Source organism: Biomphalaria glabrata, chromosome 2, assembly GCF_947242115.1.
Source record: "Biomphalaria glabrata chromosome 2, xgBioGlab47.1, whole genome shotgun sequence".
In the NCBI taxonomy this organism is placed as follows: Eukaryota; Metazoa; Mollusca; class Gastropoda; family Planorbidae; genus Biomphalaria; species Biomphalaria glabrata.
In genome coordinates, this window is record NC_074712.1 from 20,000,009 (window position 1) to 20,019,804 (window position 19,796).

The following is a 19,796-nucleotide window of genomic DNA, read 5'->3' on the forward strand; positions in this document are numbered from 1 at the left end:
CAAGACAGGTTCCCCTTTAGGGCATCATCTGATTCTAGATCTTCCTCAAGACAGATTCACTTTAGGGCATCATCTGATTCTAGATCTTTCTCAAGACAGGTTCCCCTTTAGGGCATTATCTGATTCTAGATCTTCCTCAAGACAGGTTCCCCTTTAGGGCATCATCTGATTCTAGATCTTTCTCAAGACAGGTTCCCCTTTAGGGCATCATCTAATTCTAGATCTTCCTCAAGACATGTTCCTCTTTAGGGTATCATCTCATTCTAGATCTTCCTCAATTCATGTTCCTTTTTTAGGGCATCATCTGATTCTAGATCTTTCTCAATTCATGTTCCTTTTTTAGGGCATCATCTGATTCTAGATCTTCTTCAGGACCTTTTCGTCTCAGACATCATCCAGAACAAGACATTTTCTATTTTCAAATCAAGACATTTCTTCTTTAAAGTCCAAGAATTTCTCCATCAAAGTGGAAGGCATTTCATCAATTGAGACATCTCCTAACATTTATTCCTTCGAGACTTTTGTTATTCTATTAAATATTAAAACAGTAGAGATACCATGCTAGTTGGAACAAGTTTTATTTCGGGTTCAACATTTGCACATCGCTATACAAGGGAAAAAAAATATTTTAATCACAACAATCTGCTCTTAGTTTGGGCCTCAAGGAAGTTGATCATTTGTCCCGTAGTTCAAAATTCAGAAAAGACCGGAGTCGATATAGACATCTAAAACTTTATTTATTAATCTGCATTTGATATTGAAAATATTGGTCAATAATGGCAAGTAGATATTTTTGTACTTATTTGCAAGCGAATCAGGGCCGGATCTAAGTACATGGATACTTAGTGCAGGAAAATCGTGGAGGCCCATTCACTCTTTCGATTATGCTATGTTAAGTAATATGCTATGATAAGTAATATGCTATGATAAGTAATATGCTATGATAAGTAATATATGATAAGTAATATATGATAAGTAATATATGATACGTAATATGATATGATAAGTAATATATGATAAGTAATATATGATAAGTAATATATGATAAGTAATATATGATAAGTAATATGATATGATACGTAATATATGATAAGTAATATATGATAAGTAATATATGATAGTAATATATGATAAGTAATATATGATAGTAATATATGATAAGTAATATTATATAAGTAATATGATATGATAAGTAATATGATATGATAAGTAATATATGATAAGTAATATGTTGTTGTTTTTTTGTAAAATATAATATTTTTTTGCGTTTGTGAAGACCCCCTTAAGAGTGAGGCCAAGGGATAAAGCAAATCTGCACAGATGTAAAGATATGTTCTTTCACCCTGTTTTAAAAACAAATAGTCTATTCGCCTAATAGTTGTGTCCAAGACAAAGCAGAAGTTCATTGTGCTGGACACATGACACCCTCGTAAGTAAGGAGATTTAGTTCACTCATCTCCATACATTTTCCGATTAGAAGTTTCCTATTTGGCAACAAACATTACCACCACCCCCTCTCCTCCCAGCCAGTTTACTCAACCTTGATCTAGATATTCCGGAGTACATTTATCGATTGAGGACTGAGGGACAATAATTTTTTTTTCTAGAAAAATCTTTCCCAGGTAACTCTTCATCGTTCTTTTATTACCTCCAAAAATGTTCCTCTTTCGGCAGGTAATTGTATTGGCCACACTCTTTCTTATCATTACAAATGGTGCGCTAAAACCATGTGAAATGTTGTACAGTGCGACTAATACTATTCGCACACACTAGAGAAGTGTGTAAGTGTGTGTGTGTGTGTGTGTGGTCGTGTGAATGTATGACGAGGAGGGAGTTGACTACAAAGTCTGTCTGTCAGTGTCAGTCTGTCTCCCACAGACCAGCTCTCCATGTTTGTGTTCTGGTTCAAATCTGTCTGTGTCACTTCATTTCTTTCTGGCTTTCCAGAGCTGTGTGTGTCCAGTTACTCTTTGATTGATCTCTTCATCTCTTTTCTCACTTTCTCTCGCTCTTTTTCTCTCTCACTCTTTCTTTTTTTCTCTCTTTTTCTCTCTCCCTTTCTCTCTTTCTATCTCTCTTTCTCTCTCTCTCTCTCTCTTTCTCTCACTCTCTTTCTCTCTCTCGTTCTCTATCTTATTTATTTTTCTCACACATATATTCTCTTCCTCTCATTTGCACATTCTTCTTTTTCTCTTTTTTTCCCTATTTTTTTCTATCTATTTTCCCACCTCTTTTAAACGTTTTTCTCTCCATTGCTGTCTTTCTCTCATTACATCTCTCCTTTTATGTCACTCTCTCTTCCTCTCTCTTTTCTCTACACATACTTTCAAGCTCTGACTTTCTCTTTGTCTCTCTGTCTCTGTCTTTTTTCTGCTCCTCGATTTCTCCTTTTCACCGACTATCTTTTTCTCCCTTTATTTACATATATTTCATTCTCTCTCTCTCCTTCTCTCTCTCCTTCTCTCTCTCCATCTCTCTCTCTCTCTCTCTGCCCCCTCTGCTTTATTTACTCTGATAATAAAAGACTCGCGGTATATGCGCTCACTAAAGTACACCAAATAGCTACACTTGAATTACTCATAAGACGCATGTAGAACTCTATAAACTTAGAGCTTTACTATTTATTTATTAAAACCTAAAGGCAAGTGGGGTTGTTTTTTTTTTTTAGCGATTTCGCATCAGATTATAAATAGACTGCTTCTTAGTGAGCACCAAAGTGGTAAGGCGGCGACATTGTGTCTACAACAAAACATCCGTACCGTGGTTTCAAATAGGAGATATTTAAATATTTTATGCTGATACGTGTCAGTCAGTTAGTCAGTTAGTCAGTCAGTAGGTGAGTAAGTCAGTCAGTAGGTCAGTAAGTCAGTCAGTAGATGAGTAAGTCAGTCAGTAGGTCAGAAAGTTAGTCAGTCAGTCAGTAGATCAGTAAGTCAGTCAGTAGATCAGTTAGTGAGTCAGTAGATCAGTAAGTCAGTCAGTAGATCAGTAAGTCTGTCAGTAGATCAGTAAGTCAGTCAGTAGTTCAGTAAGTCAGTCTGTTAGTCGTCAGTAGATCAGTAAGTCAGTCAGTAGGTTAGTAAGTCAGTCAGTAGGTCAGTAAGTCAGTCAGCCAGTCAGTAGGTCAGTCAGTAGATCAGTAAGTCAGTCAGTAGATCAGTAAGTCAGTCAGTAGATCAGTAAGTCAGTCAATAGGTCAGTAAGTCCGTCAGTAGATCAGTAAGTCAGTCAGTAGGTCAGTAAGTAAGTCAGTAGGTCAGTAAGTCAGTAAGGTAGGTCAGTAAGTCAGTAAGGTAGGTCAGTAAGTCAGTCAGTAGGTCAGTAAGTTTGTAGATCAGTAAATCAGTCAGTAAGTCAGTCAGTAAGTTAGTAGGTCAGTAAGTGAGTGGTATTTCGCGTGTATATATGTCGTTCTCTCCGCCTCTCTAGTTCCCTCATGAACAACTCATTTCACTTGGTCTTGAAAAGTTTTGTTTTGTTCACACACCAGTCAATCAGTGAGTGTGTACATTTCTTTGCCTTTTAATCTATGTCATTGCAAGTTTCCCCCCTGCCTTGACCACCCTCGACCCAATCAGCATCAGTTCGTCTCTATCAGTCTGTCAGACTGTCCTCTTTCTCATTCTATCCTTTTTCCTTCCCTTTTCGATCTCTCACTCATTCACTCATCCCCCCCCCCAAACCCCGGCTCCCCCCCCCTTCTTTGCTCCACTCCATTTTCTCCCCACACTACACACAAGTCGCAGTAAAAAAAATAGCGTGGCAAGGGAGAGAACTATCGATTTAAACAGGGTTACAGCTCCTGGAACTATCATGTGTCCCGAAGATCGATAGAAAGGCGACTACCGTTCTTTGTGATCCACTGGTTTCTATCTTGGGGTCTTCCACCATTACACCTTACATACAGTCTGATCATGGAGTTAGATGAATGTTGAATCCCTTCAGTCTGTAGGCCTCATTGTATTACTTGGCTACACTAACCAAAAAACAGTTTTCTTTTGTTTCGTATAAAACGTTTTTTTAATCCTTCCAAACTTTTAATAGCCTGGGTATTTAATCATATCTAAAATTAATGACGCAATATCATACAACGCAATCAAATGTACTGCTGAGTTGATATGAGATTAACACTCCATTTGACTAATATGTTGAGATAACTTTAAAATGAAAAGACCATTTTCATGCATGTATTTCAACACACAAAGAATACGGCGTTACACATCGGGCAATAACATTTTATAAAATGAATGATTTACAAGTTAGAGATAAAAACAAAAGTCAATGTCACGTTCATAATATAAATATAGTATTACATCTCGTCTGACGTGAACAGTGGAAGTTTGTTTCCCACGAGTAGCCTTCTCTTGAGGTACGTTTCCTTAAATAGCTCTTATTTTTGTGATTTATCACTATGCGTTTAAAATTAAATGAAAGGATAAAACTTTATTTTCAAAGCTGTAAATTTGTCTGTCTGGCCTAAAGTTTGTACACGTTATTTCTGCCACACCAAATCTCAGTTCAAGCTGAAATATTGCACAATTATTTCTTTGACCTGACAACACAAGAATCAATAAAGAGAATTAACCAATTAGTTAATTAACTATTGATAATTAATTATTTTGTTTGATATCTCGAACAAGGGAAAGAAATTGTACTTGACACTAAGCTGAATTAGTCCCCTTTATAGGTAGCCGCTATAAATTGAAACGAATAATATATAAGTATACAATCTTCTCCAGTCATAAGTAGGCCTACCCACCAGTAGAGTGGTTAACTCGTCGGCCTGTAAATGCTCTTAAAAACCAATCCACCTAGATATCCGTTGCTTTCTCACCCCCCTCCGCTCCCATTTTCCAAACTGGTCCAGATAAGTGATAAGATCGTAGCGAATTTAGAAAGCTAAAAGCATGAAATTGCGCTCAACAAAAACAAATTAGAAAAATATTATTAATGTCACTGATTTATTGTTGTTGGTCTAGATCTATTACAAACTAGATTACATGACTGATCTAAACCAATTGATACAATTACGCTTCGTGTGAGCTTTATGATTTAAAAAAAAACATTTTTTATAGTTTTCTTTTGCATCATTATCACCTTCATTGTGTTTGAAAGTACACGCACATCTTCTTCAAGTCTGGATACAACATCTACTTTTTACTCTTCTGAAAGTGAACCTTTTTATTTTAAAATTAAGTAAACATAATTTATGCACAAAAGTACGAACCATTTTAAACACAGAGAGAAAGGCAATTAATGTGAATTACGAATCTAATTTAACAGTAGCATGTGGCTCCTGTACACTGTTCCTATACCTTGATGTGACATTACTACCCCTTGTCCTATTTAAGCGTTTTGTATTCCATTAAAAAAGACGTGTGCAATAATGATTGTGTAGAGATAATTTGAATTAATAATTACAATGATGACCAATAGTGTCTTTTCTGATGCATTCACGCAACTAGCAATTTCAAATTTTTCTTGTGCACATTGAGTGTGATTATTTTAAATTAATTGCGTATGCAAGGACTTATATTTGTTTAATACAAGAACACACACAAAAAGGTGAGTTTGTGTTATTGTACACTGTTATCTCGTATGAAAATTTTGTCATAAAAGTTTATTAAACCATGCTCTGCGCTTTTTATATATAAACGGTAAATGCTCACTGGTTCGTTGAACTCTACAAACAGAATTAATTAATTCCGACTTAATTATTATTTTATTTCATGTTACCGGAGACTAAACTGTGTGTACGTTATGGAGTTGTAAGTATGGAGAGAGACACCGGACACCTACATGTCCAAAGGAGGACCAAAACAATAGCAGGGTGAGAGACACCGGACACCTACATGTCCAAAGGAGGACCAAAACAATAGCAGGGTGAGAGACACCGGACACCTACATGTCCAAAGGAGGACCAAAACAATAGCAGGGTGAGAGACACCGGACACCTGCATGTCCAAAGGAGGACCAAAACAAAAGCAGGGTGAGAGACACCGGACACCTACATGTCCAAAGGAGGACCAAAACAAAAGCAGGGTGAGAGACACCGGACACCTACATGTCCAAAGGAGGACCAAAACAAAAGCAGGGTGAGAGACACCGGACACCTACATGTCCAAAGGAGGACCAAAACAAAAGCAGGGTGAGAGACACCGGACACCTGCATGTCCAAAGGAGGACCAAAACAAAAGCAGGGTGAGAGACACCGGACACCTACATGTCCAAAGGAGGACCAAAACAAAAGCAGGGTGAGAGACACCGGACACCTGCATGTCCAAAGGAGGACCAAAACAAAAGCAGGGTGAGAGACACCGGACACCTACATGTCCAAAGGAGGACCAAAACAAAAGCAGGGAGAGAGACACCGGTCACCTACATGTCCAAAGGAGGACCAAAACAAAAGCAGGGTGAGAGACACCGGACACCTACATGTCCAAAGGAGGACCAAAACAAAAGCAGGGTGAGAGACACCGGACACCTACATGTCCAAAGGAGGACCAAAACAAAAGCAGGGTGAGAGACACCGGACACCTACATGTCCAAAGGAGGACCAAAACAAAAGCAGGGTGAAAGACACCGGACACCTACATGTCCAAAGGAGGACCAAAACAAAAGCGCTACACTATATGCCATTAAACTTGAGTACACTACAACACCTATAATTCCCCCTTCTTCCTTCGTTACCGTGATGGAAACGACTACCGCTAATGAGTCAACCGCTACGCATTAAGAAATGTAGTTAAGCCTACTTGAAATAAAAGATAACTAAATAGATCTAATTGTAAGAACTGTAATGTATTTTATTTTGACACGTGCAAATCATTTGAAACTTTAAATAAAATTTTAACAAAAATAATTAAAAAAAAAATACATTAACATTTCCTCCCCGTTTTCTATACATTTGTTTCCCTTTTATGACGTAATATGACACACCACATCCTAATCACTTCCCATTAATAGCTATTTACATAGATCGAAACACAGACTAGTTAGATTTATTGGTGGCGGTACAATTTCCCACTAATTATATACAAACTGTAATGAAGTAAATATACAAACACAAACAGGACTTGAGCCTTACTTTTATTTTATGCTTCTAGAGTGTTGTGGAAATTTCGCAAAAACAAATCTTTGCTTTGAAAGTTTCGGTAAAATATTCGGAATATATTCCCAGCTCATTACTTTCATTGTCAAATAATACCCATGGATCCTTTGTATACCAAGGTAAAAAAAATAGTATTTCATCTTAGAGCTTACAGAGTTTCCTTCGAACCAGAAGATATATACGTCTTACACGAGTTTCCTTCGTACCAGAAGATATATACGTCTTACACGAGTTTCCTTCGTACCAGAAGATATATACGTCTTACACGAGTTTCCTTCGAACCAGAAGATATATACGTCTTACACGAGTTTCCTTCGAACCAGAAGATATATACGTCTTACACGAGTTTCCTTCGAACCAGAAGATATATACGTCTTACACGAGTTTCCTTCGAACCAGAAGATATATACGTCTTACACGAATCCATGTTTTAATCTTATTTTATGTTATGAAAAACAGACGTTACTTCAAAATAAAAAAAAAAAGATTAAGTCCTACGCGTCATGCATTCAGTCATGCATGTTAACCAATGACTTAAATTCTGCCAAGTCATTGGTTTTCCTGGCTGGCTCAGGCAACCCATTTCATGCTCTAATAGCGCTAGGGAAGAAGGAGCATTTGTACAAACTTGTTCTTGTATATGGAGCGAGAAATGTGCCTTTATCTTTATGTCTTTCTGAGTATTTTAAGTTTTGTTTTTTGTATTTAAAGATTATGATTCAGTGTTTTATGTATTATTGCAACTTTATTTAAAGTCTTCTATCCTGAAGGTTTTCTAAATTTAGTGCTTTTACTAGTCATGCAAGTTAATTATAGACTTAAACTCTGCCAAGTCGTTGGTTTTCCTGGCTGATTCAGGCAACTTTCTCCATGCTCTAACGGTACTAGGTGAGAAGAAGCACTTGTACGAATTTGTCCTAACATATGGACTAAGAAATGGGTCTTTATTACAATTACCATGTTAGTGCAATAAGGTGACTTTCACTTTAATTAGTTACCCCCTGAATTAAGCAAAACTAATTAAGAAAGAAAATACCTTATACTCCTCATTGCTGAATACAATTTGTCCTGAAAAAGTTTGGAATCAAACACAAATAATTCTGAAAACTCCGGATACATTATGTCTAGTGAGGACCGGATACATTATGTCTAGTGAGGACCGGATACATTATGTCTAGTGAGGACACATCTTTAGAAACAAGCAATCCAACATCTGTAAATCACATTTCTGTAGGGAAACAAATGTAAAACAACAAACTACACATTCTCAGAAATTATCTCCCATGTTGTTGGCAGACGTGAACATGTAGCTGACGCTGCAAGGAAAGGGGGGGGGGAGTCTGTTTGGGACCCACTGAGATACGTTCAAAGTCTTCTAGAAATGCAAGTCTGTCACTCAGTGTGTCTGTCTGGGCATGCCACAGAGAAGGACAAACACATCCAGGAAAAAGACACAGCAAGCACTCACGCACACTCTCAGATACAAAAGTCTGTCCTCCTACACATCACTGAGTGAAAGAGCAAGCACATTGTCACCCCCCTCTCGTGTGCTGGGCGAGTGAGTGATTTACTGAGACACTCCACGTGAATGGGACCTATCCATCGGAATGACATCACACACACACACACTTGCACGCACGCACATCAGAACTCACCAGCAGACGAGATGGCCGCAGCTCCCAGCAACAAGTCCAGTTACTTTCCCTCGCATTTCCCCCCCCCCCCGTTCCCCATTTTTTTTTAACGCTTCCTCGCACACGCACACGCACCGGCACCGGCATCTCTTTTTGAAATCTATTATTTTGTTTCGTTGGATATCGCAGTGTCATCTTTCTTGTTGTGTTTTTTTTATAAGCCCAGATTAGCAGAAGACGATTTTTAAATCACAAAATCAATATGAACCCCTATTTGTATTATTATTATTACTTTATGTAGCATTTATCTTCGAAGGCATCGACAAGTTTCACTTTCTCCATTTTAATGCATTTGTAGTGCAAAGGTTAATTTAATCAGCTTTTAAAAAATGTCCGTTTAGATAATAAACAACATTTTTCATACGATTTAAATATTTTTCACCTTCTCATTCTCTTTTTTCCCCCCAGGCTAACTAAGGTGTAGTGCATCCAGCACAACGACTGTCTTCTCACTTTCCAGCTGAAGCCAGTGCTTTTACTTCTGTGGGAAATTATTAGTCAATCAATCAGCAAGGAAAACCAATGACTTAGCTGTCTTTAATTAACTTGCATGACTAGATTAATAAATCGATACGGGTTGAGCGTAATTATCTTTTTTTTTAAAAGGAACGTCTGTAGCGGTTTTGAAAATAAATTTGTAGTGAAGATTGTTATTTATGGCGGGAAAACTATAAATAGCTAGTTTTGTTGTTGTTTCCGATGTGCCAAATGAAGGAAGTGTTGTATTGGTTGTCAAGGGTTAGGGTCATTTGTGTGCACTTTAGAGTACCGCAGAACCCAATAGTCTAAGCTCTCCCGTTTATAGCATAAACTTGTTTCACTCTGTAGGAAGCAGTAGACTTTCACGCTAAGACTAAAACTGACTTGAAAAACAAAATGGCGTCTAATTAGCGGCCATTAAGGAGATTGGCCTTCGTTAAGATTTTGTTGAGTTTAAAACTCAATTCTTGTTTTTTTTAGCTGGCAACAGTGAAGATAAATTTATCGTCTTTGACATTGTGAAGTTTATCTTCAAGTTGCGCATGCTCACTGCACTCTGGTCCGATCTCTTTGATGGGGGTCTGGAAGTTTCCATGCTCCCTTTAGGCACTCAGCCAACATAACTCGAGACCCCTTGATTGGCATCAAGCGGTTTCTGTCGCTCAACCAAACATCCCACATTTATATAAGTCAAGAACCTAAATGACCATAGGAATGTAACAGTGCATCCAAAATATTTGAATGAATTTAAGGTCACTCAAAAATATATATCAAAAGTTTCTAGAGACTCTAAATGAATTTAAGGTCACTCAAAGAAAAATGGTAAAAGATTCTAGAGACTCTAAATGAATTTAAGGTCGTTCGAAGACCAAAAAGTTTCTTCTGCAAGCAAGCATCGCTGGTTTATTCAATAAGGATTGTATACAATTGCAGACAATGCGTACAATTTACAATTTCTGTTGATTCTCTCTCTCTCTCTCTCTCTCTCTTTCTCTCTCTCTCTCTCTCTCTCTCTCTCTTTATATACATATATAATAAGGCTTATCTTCGAGTCGAAGATTAGTGAGAACTGCAGTATTACTCGTGGCTGCGCAGCCCCATCTGTGACCTACATATTTTGCCACACCAAGGGCAAGCATAACTTTCTCTCTCTCTCTCTCTCTCTCTCTCTCTCTCTCTATATATATATATATATATATATATATATCATGGGCGTAGCCGGGGGGGGGGTTCTTGGGGTTCAAACCCCCCCCCCCCGAAATGAAATCCCCCCCCTCCCCTGCGGGAATTAAGTGACTGATTTTTGCTTTCATTTTGTTTATTTTAGGTGAGATTTTAATACTAAATCATCACTTACCACAGTACAGCCGAGGCAGTTTTGAGTTAAAAACCCTCTACCAGGGGGTTTTGAGTTTAAATCCCCCTACCAGGGGGTTTTGAGATTTTAAAAACCCCTATCAGGGGGTTTTGAGATACAAATCCCTCTACCAGGGGGCTTTGAGTTTAAAACCCCCTACAGGGGGTTTTGAATTTTAAACCCCCTACCAGAGGTTTTTGCAGTTAAATTCCTCTCTTCTATAAAACAAAACAAAAAAATGCTGAAACAATCCCCAAATTCCAACAGCACAGTTGAGGAAGATTTTGATTTTAAAACCCCATCCAAAATTTACGATAACCCCATCTTCAATATAAAAAAAGCAAATTACACACTCAAAATTCTATGAGCGTAGCCAAAGGGGTTTTGAGTTTAACCCCCCTCCCCCTTCCAGTTGGGGTTTGAAGCTAAAAAGTACCTCTTCAATATAAAAAAAAGCAAATTACACACTATAAAATCTATGAACGTAGCCAAAGGGGTTTTGAGTTTAAATCCCCCTCCTCCAGATGGCTTTTTCTTTAAAGTTTAAAACCCTTCCAGATGGTTTTGAGTTTAAAATTCCCCTACAGAGCGTTTAGAGTTGAAAACCTCTCTCTCTTCAATATTATTTTAAAGCAAACTACAGTCACCAAATTCTATGATCGTAGCTAAATGGGGTTTTGAATTAAAAACAAAACAAAAAAAAAAAAACAGAGATTTTTTAGTTTAAAACCCCTCAACAGATGATTTGACGAAAAAACTTTCTTTTTCGATATAAAATCTAAAGCGAAATACAGGCATGTAATTCCAAGAGCGTAGTTAAGAAAGGTTACAAATTTCTACCAGTGGCTTGGGCTCCATTAATTAAGTGTGAATAGTCTTCTGCCGAAATTGAAAATCATTAAATGTGTCTCAACAAAGATGGCTAAGACAGATTTTAGGAGTCAGTCATAGAGATCGAGTCTAAATCAAAGAAATCATATGCCGAACTGGGAGTCGAATCCTTAGTAAGGTTGTGACAGAGCGTCGCATGAGGTTTTGCGGGACATGTTTTCCGACAAAATGAATTACGCAAAATAAGAGTTGCGGAAACAGCTTGCCGGAAAATGCGCCGAACGGCGCGAGAGGGTTTAAAGTCAGTAAGAATAGCACATTAGGTTTTTGAAATAAAACTTTTTAATAGCAAGATAATGCACTGTAGATACCTCAGAATATGCAATTTGTTGGCTTTCAATACCAGAAATAGTGCTCGGCGGCGGGGCTTCGCCCCGCGCTGGGGGAGCGCTGCGAACTCCCCCAGACCCCCTTGCTATCAGGGGCGGGGAGTCTACAATAAACAATAAACGTTTTCCGAAAGGGTCAGAATGTAATAAAGATTAATTATGTACACACACACACACACATATATATATTTATTTATTTTTCGCGGGGGGGGGGGGTGGAGGTCGGGGAATCCCCCCCCCCAAAACCCTCCCCGAAAAAAAATCCTGGCTACGCCCATGCTCTCTCTCTCTCTCTCTCTATATATATATATATATATATATATATATATATATAAGGCGTAGCCAAGGGGGGGGGGATGTAATTTAGTGACTAATTTTTTGCTTTGATTTTGTTTATTTTAGGTGAGATTTTAATACTAAACCATCAATAGCCCCAGCACAACCAAAGGGGTTTTGAGCTTAATAGGGGGTTTTGAGTTTTAAAACCCCTTACCAGGGGGGTCGAGTTTAAAAACCCCTACCAGGGGGGTTTGAGTTTAAAAACCCCTACCAGGTGTTTTTGCAGTTAAATCTTCCTCTTCTATAAAACAAAACAGAAAAAAAATGCAAACAACAATCCCCAAATTCCAAGAGCACAGTTAAGGAAGATTTTGATTTTAAACCCCCCTCTTCAATATAAAAAAAGCAAATTACACACTCATAATTCTATGAGCGTAGTCAAAGGGGTTTGAGTTTACCCCCCCCCCTTCTTCAGTAGGGTTTGAATCTAAAAAATACCTCTTTAATATAAAAAAAAGCAAATTACGGACTCAAAATGTTATGAGCGTAGCTAAATGGGTTTTGACTCAGTTTTGAATTTAAACCCCCCTTCAGCGGGGTTTGAAGGTAAAAAATACCTTTTTAATAATAAAAACAAAGCAAATTATACACTCAAAATGTTATGAGTGTAGTCAAAGGAGTTTTGAGTTTAAACTCCTCTCCAGTTGAGTTTGAAGCTAAAAAAATACCTCTTCAATATAAATTAAAAAGCAAATTATTCACTCTAAAATCTATGAGCATAGCCAAAGAGGTTTTGAGTTTAAACCCCCCTTCAGCGGGGTTTGAAGCTAAAAAATAAATCTTCAGTGTAAGAAATAAAAGCAAATTACGCACTCTAAATGCTATGAGCGTTGCCTAAAGGGGTTTTGAGTTTCAACCCCCCTTCAGAGGGGTTTGATGCTAAAATATACCTCTTCAATATAAAAAAAGCAAATTACACACTAAAATTATTTTCGGCGTAGCCAATCCAATTGAAAGTTTTGAGTTTAAACTAAACCCCTAGCTTTTTTTAAAGTTTATTACCCCTCCAGATGGTTTTGAGTTTAAATTCCCCCTACAGAGCGTTTTGAGGTGGAAAACCTCTATCTTCAATATTATTGTAAAGCAAACTACAGTTACTAAATTCTATTACCGTAGCTAAATGGGGTTTTGAATTAAAAAAAAAACAAATAACTCCAGAGATTTTTTAGTTTGAAACCCCTAACAGATGATTTTGACGATAAAACTTCCCTTTTCGATATACAATCTAAAGCAAACAACAGTCACTTAATTTCAAGAGCGTATCAAGAGAGGTTATACATTTCTACCAGTGGCGGGGCTCAATTAATAAAGTGCAGTGAATAGTCATCTGCCAAAATTGAAAAACACTAAATGTGGCTCAACAAAGATGGCTAAGACAGATTTTAGGAGTTAGTTAAAGAGATCGGGTCTAAATCAAGGAAATCCTATGCCGAACTGGAAGTCGACCCCTTAGTAAGATTGTGACAGAGCGTCCCATGAGGTTTGCAGGACATTTTCTCCGACAAAATTAATTACGCACAAGAAGAGTTGCGATGACATCCTACTACAACTTGGCGCCACACATTCATTGAGGTCCTCAGAGCAGGTGGGAAGAGGCTTCAGACATTACCAGTGACAGATTTTTGTGGAAACAGCTTGAAATGCGCCGAACGGCGAGGGAGGGTCTAAGTCAGTAAGAATAGCACATTAGGTTTTTGAAATAAAACATTTTAGTAGCAGGAAAATGCACTTCAGACTATGCAATTTGTTTGCTTTCAATACCAGAAATAGTGCTTGGCGGCGGGGCTCCGCCCCGCGCTGTGGGAGCTCCTAGCGCTCCCCCAGACTCCTTTGCTGGCAATGGCGGGGAATCTACAATTTTTCACTAACTCCAGGAAGAACCTAATCTAGGGCACAATAAACGTCTTCAGAAAACATGAAGGGTCAGAATGTAATAAAGATTATGTACACACACACACATAAATACATATAAATATTTTTTTTCGCGGGAGGGGGGGGGGGCGGGGGGGGGGACAAAAAATCCCAACAACCCCCCCCCCGAAAAAAATCATTGCTACGCCCATGATATATATAGAGAGAGATAGATAGATAGATAGATAGATAGATAGATAGATAGATAGATAGATAGATACAGAGCGTTTTGTCACGGTACGCACCTGTACGGCGTACCGGCACCTTTTTGAATATGTAGCAAAAATTATTACTTTTCTTGTATTTTAACGTATATTATTAATATATTAGTAGTTAGTAGTTGTATATACACACATATATTTGTCACTCTGTCTCTATCTTTCTGTCTCATTCTCTCAATCTCTGCCTCTCTCTTTGTCTCAGTCTCTCTTTGCGTCTCAATCATTCTCTCTTTCTGTCTGTCTGTATCTATGACTCTCTCTCTATAGCTCTATTTCTCTCTCTCTTATCCCTCTCCCTGTCTCTCCAGTTCCGGCTCTAGGCCTCTCTTTCTCCGTCTCTCTTTCTCTCTTTCTCTGTCTCTTTATTTGCCTCGTTCTCTCTCTCTTTATATTTCTTTTTATCTTCCGATGTCTTTCTCTCTATCTCATTCTCCAACTTTGTCTTTTTATTTGTCTCTTTCAATGCCTCTCTCCGTCTCTTTGTCTCTCTCTCTCTCTCTCTCTCTCTCTCCATCTCTCTGTCTCTCAGTAACATCGTTTATTTCATTTCCCTTCTCTCGCACCAATAGCAAGGGCAAAACAACATTGATTATTACATGCTCTGCTGACATGTTTGTCCTCGATTATTTCCCTTCGCCCAGCTACGACCCAACGCTGACAGAAAAATGTCCCACAAAACTGGTCAAGTGTTCATAATACAAATTCTGTCTATTAGATATAAAACATATTGGCATCGTTCAATATCCATATAGTGGAAACATCAAATTATATATATAATGTTATATAGCTACATTGTAGTATTTTATTATTTACAGAGAAACAATCTACACTCTTAAGCGAGCGATTCTTCTATGTATGTATGTATGTATTCATGTACCCGGGCATGCTACCCTGCCACATAGTGACGCCCGGTAGGAAACGATCGTAGGAGGAAACGATTAGGCCAAATAGTAGCAAAACAAGACTACCTTAGGGGTGCCTAAGGGGGTGCGAGAGCATCCTCATTGCACTGCGCGGAGTTGTAAAAAAGCTCCCAACCTTGTCACAATCCAGTCGCTGCTCCTCAAAGGGCCGTTACATAAATGGCGTGTCCCGCACGGTTAGCCTGGTATAGAAAAGGAAAATGGCGGGGGTCTTAGTGTACGCGGCCTCTTGTGGTTTACTATGGTGTTAGGTAACCAGCACAACGACCATTATATTGAAGTTGTGTGGACTGATAAAAAGTTCTGGTGGTCTTGTAGCTCACGATCTATACCACCAAATATTGGTCTAATTGGACACCCCGGCAAAGAAAGTACATGGGGTATCGTCACATTTATTGGACGTGTCTTTCTGCTGTACCTGTTGTCACAGTCGCTGTTGGCATTGCCTGTTATATGTTCACCTCGGGTCATGAAGGTGAAAGACACGTGAAACTCCTTTTATAGAAACAGGAAGTAAGAATGACTAAATTGACTTCTAGTTAGTAGTAGCGGACAGTATCAACTTTAAGAGTCGAGAGAGTAGTCACTTGAAAGTTTGTAGTATTTTCTAGTCACTAGAGAATAGTAGTAACTTTGAGTTGAGTAGAGTCGTCTCTGGGACTAGAGACAGTACATATATTTCTAATAATTGTTTTCTGTACTTGGAGCTGGGTGCATATTATTGTTTATTGTTTCCCGCTGTGATGCGGATGTATTTTAGTAGCGAAGTTGTGTTATAATTGATATCACGATTATGCGGATGAAGTTATATTGCAAATTGGATATTTTCATGTAACGACCAAGAAGTTGCAGTACATTATTATTATTGAATAAACGTCATATTGTCTGCTGAAGATTGACTGAAGTCTTTATATACTGTTCATGTTTGTCACATGCTAAATGGACACACGAACCCAGCATTCTACAGCATTACACATTTAGCCTTTTACACCTGTCGCTTGTCGATTTATGTGCTAGGTCAATGGAGATCTTTTCCAGGCATCCTAGTGGCATCCTCCTAACAAACTTCCATTAGGGGAGATGGATAGGCTAACAGAGAAAAAGGATTAGTTTGTAAAGTGGGCTTCCAAAGCACGTTCAGTTTGTAAAGTGGGCTTCCAAAGCACGTTCAGTTTGTAAAGTGGGCTTCCATGGCACGTTCAGTTTGTAAAGTGGGCTTCCAAGGCACGTTCAGTTTGTAAAGTGGGCTTCCATGGCACGTTCAGTTTGTAAAGTGGGCTTCCAAGGCACGTTCAGTTTGTAAAGTGGGCTTCCATGGCACGTTCAGTTTGTAAAGTGGGCTTCCATAGCACGTTCAGTTTGTAAAGTGGGCTTCCATGGCACGTTCAGTTTGTAAAGTGGGCTTCCATAGCACGTTCAGTTTGTAAAGTGGGCTTCCATGGCACGTTCAGTTTGTAAAGTGGGCTTCCATGGCACGTTCAGTTTGTAAAGTGGGCTTCCATGGCACGTTCAGTTTGTAAAGTGGGCTTCCATGGCACGTTCAGTTTGTAAAGTGGGCTTCCAAGGCACGTTCAGTTTGTAAAGTGGGCTTCCAAGGCACGTTCAGTTTGTAAAGTGGGCTTCCATGGCACGTTCAGTTTGTAAAGTGGGCTTCCATGGCACGTTCAGTTTGTAAAGTGGGCTTCCAAGGCACGTTCAGTTTGTAAAGTGGGCTTCCAAGGCACGTTCAGTTTGTAAAGTGGGCTTCCAAGGCACGTTCAGTTTGTAAAGTGGGCTTCCAAGGCACGTTCTAGTAAACAAATATCGCACGTGCAGAGGACGCAAGAAGGATCGCAATCCATCCGATTCTACTTGCCATTACTCACGCACGCTGCTGCGACGGCCATTTCATGGTTAATGTTAGTATTTTGTAGGAATACAGAGGAAACTATTGTTGGCTCAGCCCCCGACCTCGCCTGGAAGTGTCAGCCGATGTGGTTCTAGGAGCATAGATTCGCAATCAATAAATGTGAATAAATGATCTGATAGTTCATGCGAAAGGAGTAGGTGAAAAGTCAATCTTTCATTCCTGACTTCTGGGTGAAAACCTACCCATGTGTCAAGGTCATAATAGGGCGCAAGCTCTACAATGTACAGGATAAATGTCTTGTGTCTCGATTCATGATTTCCTTACAACCCTCTGTAATAGTCTGCTACTATGTAGACTCAATGGAACAAAGGTGCCATTTTTTTAAATATTATATTTAGTATGGACACTTTCCCTTTCTTTCTAATTAAAAGTAAAGTTCCCCTTTCAGACCTTGTGTTCTATAGGGGAGATGGTGTAAAGGTCATCTGTTTCTGTGGCCAACGGTTAACGATGGTGTCATGTGGCCAGCACAACGACCAGCCGCCTTTACTTTTCCCCAACTAATATCAGGTACCCATTAGAGCTGGGCGCCCGAAGATTCCGAAATTAAAAATCCCAGTCTTCACCAGGATTCGAACCCCGGACCCTTACATTATTTTTAATGAGATCGAAATATAAAAAAATATTTAGACCTTGGACTCAGCCTTGACCCTATGCTAGTAAACACAATTCACCTGGAGAATCACTCTAAGTTAAATAACCCAGGGTTAAACTGTCAGCATTCTGAAAGCTAATTAGGTCGCTTTTATTTCTCTCAAGGCTGCCAACTGAGGATTTCTGCCTTCATGTTCATGTTTGACTAATTAGTGAATTGACATTTTACATTAAGAGAAGAAGAAAGAAAGTAGAGATTCCCTCTTTTTATGGTAGAATTTATGTGGAGCATAGACAATTTCTGTTTCTTATGTTTTAAAAGGCTAAAGTATGACCAGCCTGCAATCAATTGTAAACCAGTTGCCTGTAATGACATCATTAAAATGTGTATAGATTATTTTCCTAGCCTATGCACTTTGACCAGCAATTCTTGTATGTATGTATTTTTATATATATTTAAATTTTGTTTCGAAAACGACTCTAACGATTGTTTTTTAAATTTCAAGGTATATGTATATAAATGAGAAAAAAAAATCTCCAATTTCTCAACTCGTTGGCCACATCGGGAAAACTCGAGATCTATCGTTCTATTGGTTTGAAAATGGCTCATTATCGAAAAATTAATTTTGGCTCGAATGTTTTATGAATGAAAATATTCCATATGACGTCAAAGGGAAAAAATCTTGACACCGCTTACGTCACTGACTTTCTGCAGTACACTAAAACATTTCTTTGCAAATATGAAAAAAGTTTTTAATGAATTAATTAAACCTTTGTGCACCATCTTGATTTAGGCTCTATTAGCCTTATCAACAAAATAAAAGCTACCTACACGGCTCTCCGTAATTAAAATGTGAGAAATTTACAAATCACTTAAAAAAAAAAATTATTATATCATCATCAATCTTTTCCCATAAGTGCATAATAAATCAGAAGTAATACATCATTATGCTGTTATAGTGAATACCCTTTTTATAGTGCAACTTTCAATTCCGTAACCTTCACAGAATGCTATGGTCCAATCCTTCTATCGGATGGTTGTGGTCCCTGTAAGCAGGTCCGTCCTGCCTTCAGGCGCTCAGCAAACACAACTCTGCTCGAGTCGGGATTAAAACTCGAGCCTGTTTGATAAGTAGCCAGCGACTCTTGACACTCAGCCACACATCAGACATTGTATACCTTATGTTAAGAATGATAAATAAAATATTACATAGAAGTATTTTCATTCAAGTTGTTTAATAGTGAAGAAAAAGAACAATTAGAAGTATAAAAAACTATATGTTTAGTCAGAAGTTATGAATATTCTTATGTTTGATGGTTTTACCATGTGCTCAATGGTGACTCCAATCCCTTGACCTTTATGTAAGAGCCTCCCAATGAAGTTGATAAAAGTTACAATTTAGTATTTAGCATAGTATTTAGAGGGAGTCTAAAAGGGACATAGCTTTCTTTAAACATTTGAAAGTAAAATAGCAACATGAAAATCTAAACAAAAATACCTATGTCAAAATACACAAACTTATACGAAGTGTCATTGTATCCATTAGTTTGACTCACATAATTATATTTGATATAGATCTAGACCAGTGGTCTTCAACCTTTTTTGGCCTACCGCCCCCTTTTGGAATTTTTTCTTAGACAAAAATTCGCCAGCGCCCCCCTCTAAGAAAAACAGTTATAAAGAAGCGTGAGAAGGCAAATTTGAACAAAATATCATCTATCTAGTAATTTTTATGCTGTCAATAACACTTATCCCGCTTGGGAGACGACCGCATGCCAAAGGCGATTGTTGTGAACTTCTTGGCCTATGACTGACGAGCTTTGAGGTGCCCCTCTCCCCCCTGAGCGCTATAAAGATTTATTCAGGCGCCATTTCGCTCTCACTGGCATAGAGGAAAGTACCTGGCAGCATTCTCTGGCAGCAGATAGCCTCTGAGAGAAACAGTTCGAGAGCTCTTACAAAAACTGCGGGACAAACATTTTTAATAGTCAAAGAAAAGCCAGCATACAACGGCTTTGTCTGCATACAAATTCGGG

General features: G+C 38.4%; 1 protein-coding gene across 1 annotated transcript in view; it reads right to left on the minus strand.

Annotated features, from left to right (window-relative positions):
* The window catches only part of LOC106055551 (voltage-dependent calcium channel gamma-5 subunit-like), a 121,144-nt gene extending 112,410 nt beyond the window's left edge, over positions 1-8,734 (minus strand). The window contains exon 1 of the mRNA XM_056019606.1: positions 8,148-8,734. The gene's annotated coding sequence lies outside the window, so the exon portion shown is untranslated. The remainder of the gene's footprint in view (positions 1-8,147) is intronic.
* Positions 8,735-19,796: the final 11,062 nt, after the last annotated feature.